This window comes from Sebastes umbrosus, chromosome 3 (assembly GCF_015220745.1).
Source record: "Sebastes umbrosus isolate fSebUmb1 chromosome 3, fSebUmb1.pri, whole genome shotgun sequence".
Lineage (NCBI taxonomy): Eukaryota > Metazoa > Chordata > Actinopteri > Perciformes > Sebastidae > Sebastes > Sebastes umbrosus.
The window spans coordinates 25,236,297-25,248,701 of NC_051271.1; the positions used below are offsets into that span (position 1 = coordinate 25,236,297).

Sequence of the window (12,405 nt, forward strand, 5' to 3'; positions counted from 1 at the left end):
GTTGGTTGATGTCACCTTCAGGCCATGTCCACACTAATATATTTTTATACATTTTGTCCACCAAAACAGATTTTATTCAAAACTATTTATTTAATTTTATTATGGACAAGGAAACATATGATTGTCATGTGATCTGACTCAAGTGGCTTGCACGTGCCCACGTGAAGAGCCTTAAATACTTTTCTATTGTTTTGTTATTTCAGTGTAAACTGGGGCTGTGAAAATTGGCCAAAAATGACGTTTGAATATGTGTTCTAAAAAAACTCGAACTATTCGAATTTGTATTTTTGCGCATTATGTTTATGACACAGTGTCCTAACTGGTCGCGAGCGACGCAACACTGAGCAGCTGAACTTTTGTAGGATGCCCTGTTTCTATTTATTCCTGTCGCTCACTTTGAAAGCACTGCAACGGACGAGGAACGGCTGATTTGTGAAGTTGAGACGACACCTCCTCATTTCACTGCAAAAAACCTAAACAAGGTGACAGCAGGCAGGAGGGAGATCACCAGGACATCACATGAAAGTGACATTGTGTGACTCCCGTCATGTGGTGAATTCAGTGTGCGCGAGGCAGACAGATGCAGTAGGACTGCTTTTATTTATTTATTTATTTTTTTCCCCACAATTGAATATTAATTTTCATATTCAAATAATTGTTTTTTTTACTATTCGAATATATATTCAAATGTAGAATATTCATTGACAGCCCTAGTGTAAACTTTTTTTAAACAACCTAAATATCCGCATGTGTATTGATAACACTCCACATGTAAACACAGTTTTTTTTTTAATTTACCCACATTACTGAGGACATGACCTCACTTTGCTGCCTGGAAACGTTTTATATATTTGGTGAGAATCATTTGGTCCTAAATTAAGGTGGAGACTCAAATAAGTGGAGGCTTATTTGTGACGAAAGCATTGATTTACAGCTTTCTTTACATTTGGTCTGAAGGTGGGAGAAAAGGGTGACATCTGAGACGCGACAAAGCTACTGGGGCTCGTCGGGAAGCTGAGAAAATTAGCACTTCTCACAAGCACCGGTGGGTATTAGCACACACCTCACCCGGGGCAATCTAAACACACACATACAGGCTCTTTATGTAGGGTAATAACTAGGTATCCTCTGCCTGGGCCAATACACAAGCGCTCTGACCACAGGATTCCCCCCCTAACAAGATGTCACCCACTGCTGCCCCTCCTCCTGTAGTTATCTTAAAAGACAAGGGAGAGTCGTTAGAGTTGGTCTCACATAGCCTAATTGTTTAAGCCGCAGCAGGGGGTCTGGGTCAGGGTGGCGGGGGACGGGGGTTTAAAGACAGAGAGGGAGAGTAACTGGAAAATCATATTATTGAGCTCCAAAAGGCACCGAATTTGAACATTTTTGTGCCGTTTCGCACTATTTCCTGCACATTTGTAATCACAGGACTTTTGTGCCGCTTCACAATGCCTCTCTGTCTGCGGTGTGTGTGTGCCATCTAACGATTGACAGAGTTCCTCCCCGGGCACAGCAGGGTTGGACAAGGCCAATCATGGCCTGCCGCTGTTCCCGTGGCGACCAACTGCTTCTGAGAGGTTTAAGAGCTGGTTCCCGCATTCAGTGCTGCAGGTGCTTCCATCCTCCCCTGACATGCCACCCCCAGCTGAAGCCTCTGCAGGCACGGCCCGCTATTAAGTACAGGGGAAGCCCTTTTTTTACCAGCTGTGTGATATAAGCCTCTCACCCACTTCTCCAGCTCTCCATCAAAGAGGGGAATCATTGCCTGGTGGTCCCGTCCCGCTCGTTTGAGTCACTGCTGTGAGCCGGTGTCTTGCGTTGGTGCAGATTGAAGATAAAACCTGAAACCAAAAGAGATAAGACAGTAAAAACTCTGTGTGGTTGAACAAAGATTTCCCTTTGGAAATGGGCATGTGGGATGAACATTTTACACATATCAGCAGCTTATGTATGAAGTGAAGCTGAATGATCCGTCACACACTTTCATAGAAATAATCACAATTCCCGCGCTGTTCAGGATTAGTATCTGGTTGACAAACTGCACTTAAGTCCCACTGTTTTTGTCTGGTGTTTGGCATGGAGCAGATGATGACCCCTGCTGGTGAAGCATGATGACCTACAATGCATCTGATCCTCCTTTTAAAGAGATTGTGTGTTGCAGTATGAGAGGGCTTTGCAGTTTCCTTCAGTTTCCTGGACACTAATATTTTGCAATTTTGTAATTCACAAAGAAATACAGGTTTTTCACTAATTCTAACATTTGTGCTTTCATACATCCTCTGCACCTTGATTTAATTTAGAAAAAGTAATTAAATTCTTATTTAATTTCTCTATTCTATAGAGTGGTGCAGGGATGACGTTCTTTTGTAGGCCAACTAGAAAGTTAGCATCGCCCTGGTTCCCTCGACAAAAAGCCAATGAGATTTTTCTATTGGGTTTTGGATTATTGCAGAAAATAAGCTCTGTATCAAACACACATTTATGATGCTTACTCGTTTTGTTCAAGATAATCTTCACAAATGAACACTTTTTTGAAGTGTGAATGCAATCGCCAGAAGTAAAAAACTAACGTTAGGCTTTAAAGGAACTACACCACGGTCACATGAGCGCAAGTATACACAACGAGGCTGCAAAGGTGAACAAGTTGGTGTTATGACGTTTAGTAGTTTCATTTAGCCACTTGATAGCAACCGCCTTTTTTTAAGATATGTAAAAGCCTCAAAGTTCACGAGTGGGGTATTTATGTTATTTAGGTCGTAGAACAAAAGGTTAAAATCTCTTCAGCTTGTGTTAAACACAGACCTTATTTCAGGCATCTAACTAAAAACCCCATTGACTTCCAGACGAGGGAACAGGAAGTGCTAAAATGCTAACTCATTTCCAGGTTTTAGGACTCATTTCTGCACCACTGCAGTCTAAGTCTATAAAAAAGTAATATAACTAAAGTTGGAGTAAACTGTAGGATTGTTTTGCAGAGGCACAAAGTTGTTTGTGTCTGTTTGAAAAATGAGATGCAGCCACTCCACGCGCAGACAGCTGGCACTTGACATTTGTGACTGTTAATGTCACATCATCACAGCAGCCTTAAATGCCCCCATACCGTCTAAACAACATCGTGATTCACCATCCTCCTACAGTTGGCCTCCGGCTTTGCCCCCACCTGCCTGCCAAATGTCCCAGCAGCAAACACTCGGCTGCAACAGCCAGAACACACATCACTGTCCTCTTTTATTCCTGCCCAAGTCTCTGTTTGTCAAAGCAATAGTAAGATGGCCGTATTCCCAAGTATTAAATAAGGCTTACTGGCTTACTCATATATTTCTGTATCATAAAGACAGCAGTACATGTGCTCTACTATTCAACAGGAGTATTTCAAAGAAAAAAAGGTGTTGGTGGTGGAAGAAGTATTCAGAGGTAACAACACAACAACTCCATCACAAGAAAAGGTTCTGAATTAATAATGTTACTAAACTAAAAGTACATTATAGTATTACTACACAAATACTTATGCAGGCAGAATAGCAACTGTCATTGTTACTGTGTTATATACTATTACTGACACAATGTGTAAGCACCTAATGTAGCTAGACAAGGTGAAGCTAATTTTAACTACTTGTTTATAGTTATATAATTTGTAATTAACATCTTAATCTACAATGTTGTGTAACTAATGCTGTCAGATCAATGTAGTTGAGTAAAAAGTACATTTTCCCCCTGGAATATAGTGAAGTGGAGATATGAAGTAGCATAAAATGGAAATACTCAAGTAAAGTACATGATCCAACGTACTTAGTTACATTCCACCATTAAGTCAATTTTTTAATTAAGTAAACTCTTTATATATATATATATATTTAAGTCATTCTTCTCACTTTACCATTACAAAGAAACCTAAGAGAGAAAATCATGAAAATGTTGCTGTATTCATTACAAAACTAGTTGTACTTTTATTTTACTTGCATATTTCAATTTGATACTGTGTTATATCTCCACTTCACTATATTTCAAGGGGAAAAGGTCTGGCAACATTAGTTACTAGTTACATTTCTTTGCATTTTAAGATTTTACATACAAAACATTAGGGTTGTCAATCGATTAAAATATCTAATCCCTATTAATCGCATAATTGTCCACAATAATTGTGATTAATCACAAATTAATCGCAGTTTTTATCTGTTGAAAATGTACCTTAAAAGGAGATTTGTCAAGTATTTAATACTCTTATCAACGTGGGAGTGGGCAAATATGTTTGCTTTACGTAAATGTATGTATATATTTATTATTGGAAATCAATTAACAACACAAAACAATGACAAATATTGTCCAGAAACCCTCACAGGTACTGCATTTAGCATAACAAATATGCTCAAATCATAACATGGCAAACTGCAGCCCAACAACAACAGCTGTCAGTGTGTCAGTGTGCTGACTTGAATATGGTCACTACTCGTGGTAAAATTTAGCGTAACTTTGGAGCTAGTATGACATGGTTGGTACCGATGGACTCCTTAAGTTTTCTAGTTTCATGTGATGCCAGTATCTTCACTCTACAACCTAAACATCTCAAGTGGCGTTAATGCCTTAAAGAAATTAGTGACATTAAACCAAATTTGCGTTAATGCGTTAACTTTGACAGACCTACAAAACATACTAGAGACCATCTTGCGATGGGATCAAACCAGCCACAACGCCAAATCGGTGTGTGTATAAGTGTGTGTACTTCCGGCGCCCCTTGCTCGGACCATAAATCTTTGAACTCTGCCTTCATTTTGACCTCAACTACACGCCTGTAAAGTTTCGTGGCTACATCTTGCACAGTTGTGATGCAATCGTGGTTCCAAAATCTGTCTACAGACAGAAATATGAACACCTGGCAAAACACTCAAAACCTCCTATGTGTTAGTTCCCGCTACAGTAGGTGTCTCACAGAAACACACACACACACACACAAGGTGAAACAATACGAGCGTTGCTGTCGTGGTTGTTAATAATGTATACATACTGTATATGATGCATTTCTGGCAGCTCATAGTGGCCCAACAAGACATTTAATGTTGTTTCTTTTTCAATTTGTCATCTGTGTGTATATATTCTTTATAGTGTATGTGTCCCACATCTACCAGTAAAAGAATCCAATGTTTTATTTTTATATTCCCACAGAGGAATATTAATAATAAGTAAACATTGAACTTTTGCATCTGGCTCAGAAACTACATGGCTTCTATAGATATGACGGTAAACAGATTGTTGCTCAACTTGTTTGTCAGTGGAATGATGCTCAACCAGTTGCAGGCTGCAGCAGCAGCAGCAGCAGCAGCTACAGCAGCAGCAGCAGCTACAGCAGCAGCAGCAGCAGCTGCAACGTCCCTGCTTATCTTTGCATTGGCAGCAGCTGAGACGGTCTTTCCAGATAGCACAGACATGAAATCATCCCTTCACCTGCTCCTGGCTTGGTTCAGTACGACAAGCACACAGCGCAACAACTGCCCCCAGCCATGTTGTCTATCACCAGACAAACCTCCCTTCCTCTGAACTGCTGAACCATAAAACACTTAAACCTGACAGGAAATAAAAACAGATAAGAAAGGCAATGCTATGATTTTACTCCCAAAACAGTGTGTGAGGATGGTGGAGATAAGGCTCAGATTAAGGCATCCAGAGCAGAATTCATCCAGACGGGGAGAGACAGTCTGGCATTAAGGTAATTAAGGTGATGTTTTGCAGCAGCAAAGATGTGCTTGTGACTCAGAGTATGTAGCGTAACAGCTGTGCCGTGACACATAAGCCCCCCTCCGCAGCCCATCACTGATTGTGGCAAGTCCTTGGCTGTGACCTTGCTCTCCCTCTGCCCACGCTGTTTTGAGCAGGAGATGGTTGACGATCAATTTCAGCTGCGAGTGTGCTGCGGAGGAAGGCAGCATATGGTTAGACATGATTTACGCACAAACACGAGCGCTCCCTGATACCCCCGCACCCTCCCTCCTCCTCCACTCACAAACAAGCACTTACATAAATTATCATGTTTTGTGCCGCTGCAGGTATCGCTGGCGAATCGGTAATTCTGGTTGCAGGTTTGTGGTTTAGCAAAGACAGGATGAAACGGGGAATGGAGAGGATGCAGCCCAAAATATAGGATCAACATTTTTTTTTTTTTAAAGGCAATTGATAAAAGGTTTTGTCTTTTTCAGGTTTGTTAAAGGGATAGTTCGGGTGTTTTGAAGTGGGGTTGTATGAGGTGCTTACCCATAGCAGGTGTATTACTTACAGTAGATGACGGTCTGCACGCCCCCAGGAGGAGCCAGCAACAGATAAGGTCACAGTTTCTGATGGCTGTCGTAAGTACGTGACAATAAGTACGTGAAAACACAAAACTTAATTGTTAAAATTACTTTAAAGATATATTCACAAAACTCTAAAAGAAAAGTATAAGATAGGTACAGAGGGGGGTCACATTTTCTGCTGACAGCCCCAGAGATGGTAACCTCATGTTGCTGGCTGTGTGTAATACCGGCACGGGAGCAAAGCAATGTACTGCTGTGGACAGGACCAGCAAAAAATGTATTTTAGTCACATAAAAGAAAGGCTCACCTAAATTCTGATGTGATGGGGAACTGAATTGAATGAGAAACTATACTGTTTTTGTCAACAAAAACTGTCTGGTGGCTTTGGAGAGAGCATAGATTTCAGTTCAGTTCCCGTCGGAAAGGGCTTTCTAACAGCAAGATAAAGCGGTGAAAATATTCTAAATATAACGTTCACTTAAACGGATATTTTCTTAGGTGAGCCTTTCTTTTAGGTGTCTAAAATCAATTTTGCGGCTAGCCCTGTCCACAGCAGTACATTGCTTTGCTTCCGTGTCCATACTCATGTCTGTTTCTCCAAGCTGGGGGTGTGCCGACCGTCATCTACTGTAGGTAATACACTGACTATGGATATGTACCTCATACAAACCCACATTTAAAAACCCCAAACTATCCCTTTTTAAGGAGTTAAAGGATAGGTTCAAATGTTTCAAGTCTTAAAACAATATTCACAAGCCCTTATGTTGATTGAAACAGGTTTTGCATGCTGTAATCATTCCTCCTGTTCGTACTGGTCAATGACAGATTTCTCCCAAACACAATTTCAAAGTAAGTGATGAGGGAAAAAATCTACAGTCCTCGTTGTGTGTAAAAATAAATTTCAAAGTTTATCTGACGCTAATACGATTCCACCCCTCTATCTCCAACCCTCCTTCTAACACATCATTTTAATAAAATCATTTAAAACACGGCTTTGTTGAATACTCGATTCTGATTGGTCAATCGCGGCGTTCTATGGTCTGTTATTTCTTTATAGCAGACCGTTGCTATGTATAACAGACTGTTGCTATGGGCGCAGTTCTGATGTCGGACTCTGACGGACCATTTTTGTGTCAAATTATTGATTTCTTAACTAAGTAGCCATGTAATAAGGGGGATAATGTACAGCTAGCGGGTAAATTCGTGTCAGGATCCACCCTCCGCTTCACGTCGGAGTGCAGCATCGCCCTGTTGGGGTTTATTTCACAACAATGACCAGCTCGCTGTGCATTATCCCTTACTTGTATACTCCGGTGGCATGAAAAAACTTTTAAAATCTCTCTGCCTCTTCAGCAGACACAGCGTAGGGTGTCTAAATCCTTCAGGTGTGTCACAACAAATCTGCAGGATGCAACAAGCAGGGAGGATGTTAGAGTCTATGTGATGTGCTCTGACCTCTGACCTTCAGTCACTATCCTGCAGCAGCTGAGGTTCAAGATGACTCGTAGATTATCGAGCGCTGAATGTCTGTAGAGCTGTGATGTTTTGTAGCTCTCTGATGTGGTTGGGATAAAAGCGTAGTCTGGGTGAGCTAGACCTCCCTTACAGTGAGGTCAAGCCAACGGGGGGTTTGAGCTGCAAACACCATCAATTGTAGTCTGGTTATGGTTGTGTCGTGCGACTGGTAAGACTGGTAAAACCTCATAATAAGGAATCTCAATACATGTGTTGTTGACCAGATTAACCAAAGAATAAGATGTCAACAAATATGGTGTAAAATGATCAGTTAAAGTAGGTTTTGATGTGGGCACCAAGAGGAAGATGAGAGTTAAATTAAGTGTCATTCTGAAGTATTCAGTCCCAAACCCTTGGTTTCAAGTGAGGTTGAGATAAAAGAAGGGGATTCACAATTTTGTTTTGTTATTTACTTTTGTTCAAAACCTGGACTAATAATTCTCAGAGCTAAAATCGCAGGTTAGAACAAGCCTACCACTGCTTATCTATCTGACTTCTGATTTAGTTATGTTATAGATTGTGTGCATATACGCTTGTATCCAGCCTGCAAGGACATATAAGACACAAAAAATACAGCTGCAGACAAGAACTTGACATTGTATGAAAAAAAATGTGTCTTCTGTCCTAAACTATATAAATAAGGTCTGTCACAAAAGGTTCCTTTAAAGGGAGAGTTTGAGTGTTTTGAGGTGGGGTTGTATAAGGTACTTATCCATACTCAGTGTATTACTTACAGTAGATGACGGTCGGTGCACCACCGACACCGGTGCAAAGCAATGTACTGCTGTGAACGGCAGAAAAACGTTTTTTTCAGCCACCTAAAACAAAGGCTCACCTAAAAAAATCAATATCTGTTTAAGTGTAAGCTATATTTTGAATATTTTCACAGCTTTATTTTGCCGTCAGACAGCCCTTTCCTTCTCGACAGGGAAACGTATCTATGCTCTCTTCAAAGCCACCAGGCTTCGTTGACAAAAACAGTATAGATATGTTTCACTTTTAGTTCAATTCTCCATCATAAATATTATAAATATAGCATACACTTAAACAGATGTCGATTTTTTTTAGGTGAGCCTTTCTTTTAGGTGGCTAAAATAAGTTCTTCTGCCGTCCCCGTCCACAGCACTGTATTGCTTTGCTCCAGTGCTCCTATCTGTTTCTCGATGCTGGGGGCGTGACGACCATCATCTACTGTAAGTAATACACATACTATGGATAACTACCTCCAGGGAATGAAATTAGCACCTGCCACCTGCCAAATACAGGGTATATGTTGGCTGTGGCAGGTAAAAATGTCAGGTCACCTGCAACTATGGCAGACAGGTTTTCCTTTTATTAAGAAATATTATTTTTAAAAAGCAATTCTAAATCCCAAATTAAATATGAATTTATACTACTTATATAATATAAGGTTACATGATATATTCCAAAATTCTACAGTCTGGGCACTGAGGAAAAAGGTTAATTTCAGACCGTGAGTAGCTCATACAACCCCACTTCAAAACACCCAAACTATCCCTTTAAAACACAACTCCAAAATGTCCACTTAAATCATCATATAATGAGCAATACAACATGACATGGACATCTTCAAAGCCTTCTCTCTACAGGGAGACATTGAACCAGCCTGTTTCTATAGCTTATGTTCATGTACCTGAAGATAACTGTGAGATCTTTGACTTTCAGTTCAATTCTGCTTCACATAAGTCTCTACGCCGTCTTATATGCAACAGCAAAGCGAGCCAGAGAGCAGTTTAGTTAAGTCCAGTCTCAGCGTGTCTTGGAATACTTCATCTTGACAAAAAGAAAAACACTTGGCAGCAGTGGGGTTTCAGCTCACTTTTACGGAGAGCGTCAGCATAATGATATTTTTATTCCGGGAGACATGGCCTAAATGATTTCATGTGCTAATGCAATGGGCTTGGCCATCCCCAAGGCAACAGCACTGGTCTCATTAGGGTTTCTAGTCATGAAAGTAGTGAAAAAGGAAAAGCGCTGATGGGGTCGTTAAATACATCATCAAAGAGGTGTGTCCCTGCTCTCTCGTTATAACTTAAGATAACGCAAAAAAAGGTCCCCGGTTAGCGGGAAGGGGAAGGGGAGGCGGGTATATGCAGGGAAAAGTCAGTTAGTGTTTGCTTGTATTTCTGTTTTTGTATTTAATTACTGAGTCATAATGAATTTTCCATGTCTAAGGAGACAATTTAATTTGCAGCAGCTAACGACACCAGGTGTGTAGGTTGGAAGTATTCCAGTAAAAGTACAAAACACTAGAGCTAAAAAACCCTTTTAGCTCATCTGCACTTTACTTACACCTCCTCTTTTGTGATCAAGATGAATTTAATGAGAGAAATCCATGATAAATAATGGCTTTTACCTAAATTCACATATTTATATGTGCAGATAAAATATATATATATAACTCTTCCTGACCGCAGAGGACACTATAAATCATTTAATATTCATCTTAAATGTGGAGCTGTGGCTGTGATGTACATTACCTACACTAAATGTCCACTAGAGGGCAATGTGTCCAATGCATTCAGTCTGATGTCACAGGTTTCATAAGGGCGACAAACCACACAAAGAGAAATGACAAAGAGTCAGTTAGTACACCGTGTGCAGATTAGAAGAGTGAAGCACCCCAAAATCTGATCATTACCTTGGTATGAAGCTGTTTTTTTCAGTTGGTGTCATATTATTTTTTGCCATTGCTCTTTGCAGATGATTATTGAGCAATTTTCCAGTAGGGTTTTTTTTTTTCACACCGTCCACCTTGCAATGTCACACTGCAAATTAAATCCTGTAATGATCATGTTTGCAGTCGATGATTGATTAATAATCAAAATGTGAAAGAAGAAGAAGGACCTAAAGGGACAAATAAAATGTCATTCTTCGTATATGTTGACTTGTTTATCGTTAGTGATTACAGTGGTAGAGGGTAATATAGAAAATGGCAATAATGAAAATCAGATGTAGTGAAATAATAATCAATACATTTTATTTTATTTTTTTGCTTCTAACAAAGAGGAAGCTGCCTGTTTCCTCTTCCACTATCTTTTCCTATTCCCCTCTCTCTCTCTCTCTCTGTGTCCCCTTCATTCCCCCTCCTGCTATCTGTCCCCCCCTCCCTCCTGTGGGATCATGGGAATTGTGCAAGTAGCGTGGCGTTCCACGCTCTGCCCGCGGCGCTCCAGGAGGAGGCGTGCAGTAATGACCTGCTCCTCAGCTCGCTCGCCATCATCGCCCTCACAATTAATTCCCGCCTCGCGTTCCTCTGTGGTGGCGGGCGGGTGGGGGAGGTGAGGTGAGGGGGATGAGAGCGTGGGCTCCCTCATTAGAGCTCCTTGTAATGTGTCTGGCAGCAGTTCCCATCCTGCCACTTCTGCCCTTCCACTGCTGCTACCATGTTTGTTTTATAGATGCCTCCCTCCTATGCTTTCCTGCCTCACAGAATGACTGACACCGAGTGTAAAAGTGCACCTGGTCCGTGTTTTTATCCATCAGGGCTCTAGGAAACACATGAATACACCTTTCACATGCGTGACATGGAGGGGAATATTTTGAGCAGGTTATTCCAGGTCCGTCCGGCTAGCGTAGGAGCCTTTTCACAACAAACACAATTCATGGAAATGTCCAAAGCACTGTCACATTATAATGCCTTCAGAAAAGGTGATGACATGTTGAACAGCTGGTGACACCGAACTCAGACTGCGCACTGAACTTTTAGACCAAGTGCAGCAGAGTCTGACCTGGATTTCAACTCTGAGCTTGACCAGGGATATTTTACAGTTTCATCTCACCATGGTCTGCTTCGCAACGGTGGGTCAGCCTGCATATTTTCCAGGTTGTAAGTGTGAAAGGGTAGCAACATAAGGCATAAAGACACCATGTTGTATATAATGTAGAGGACTTTTGCCATTGGCACTCATCTTTTTGATGTGCTCATGGCAACAATCTCACCAGTGAAATACTGAATGACACAGCCAGCAACTTTTAGTCCTTGAAAAAACATAATGATGAAGAAAAGAAGAATTTAAAGGTGTTATTGATGACATTTTTATGTAGACGAATTGTTAGAAAAAATAATAATACAATAGTTTTTAGAAAGGTGCTGAATACAAATATCGCTTTTCCTGAAATAAGATATTGATTGTGAATTAATTATTTAAAAAATGTTGGCGGGTCCAAAATGAATGATTTGTTTATCTCTGTGGAAGATATCTGATGTTTGATTCCCACTTCTAACAAGGCTTGTGAGCAAATAGTAAAACGACATTGGTACGACGTGGTATCTCTGGGTCGACAGTTAGTGAGGAAAAAACAGATAAATGTCTGAGACTGACGGTAAGTGCCTGGCAACGACTTGTTGTGAAGTGAATGCAATGGAACGGGGGAGGGAGAATGCAACATCTAGTGGCTGAACGTTATCAGTATTATCAATAGCACCTTTAAAGTTGCTACAATGACAATGTATTAAATGATAATGTGAAAGTGCTTACTTGTAGTGATGAACCTACTGTACAGAGAATGATCAACTGAATCTGCATCTCCCCTCTGCTTTACGGATTTATAACGAGTTTCAGCTCATTGATTCACTCTCACCGCT

The 12,405-nt window shown here is 40.7% G+C and overlaps 1 protein-coding gene across 1 annotated transcript in view; it reads right to left on the reverse strand.

The window, feature by feature from the left end:
* The window catches only part of tet2 (tet methylcytosine dioxygenase 2), a 191,137-nt gene that overhangs the window by 35,868 nt on the left and 142,864 nt on the right, over window positions 1–12,405 (reverse strand). The window contains exon 5 of the mRNA XM_037760876.1: window positions 1,727–1,841. The gene's annotated coding sequence lies outside the window, so the exon portion shown is untranslated. The remainder of the gene's footprint in view (window positions 1–1,726; window positions 1,842–12,405) is intronic.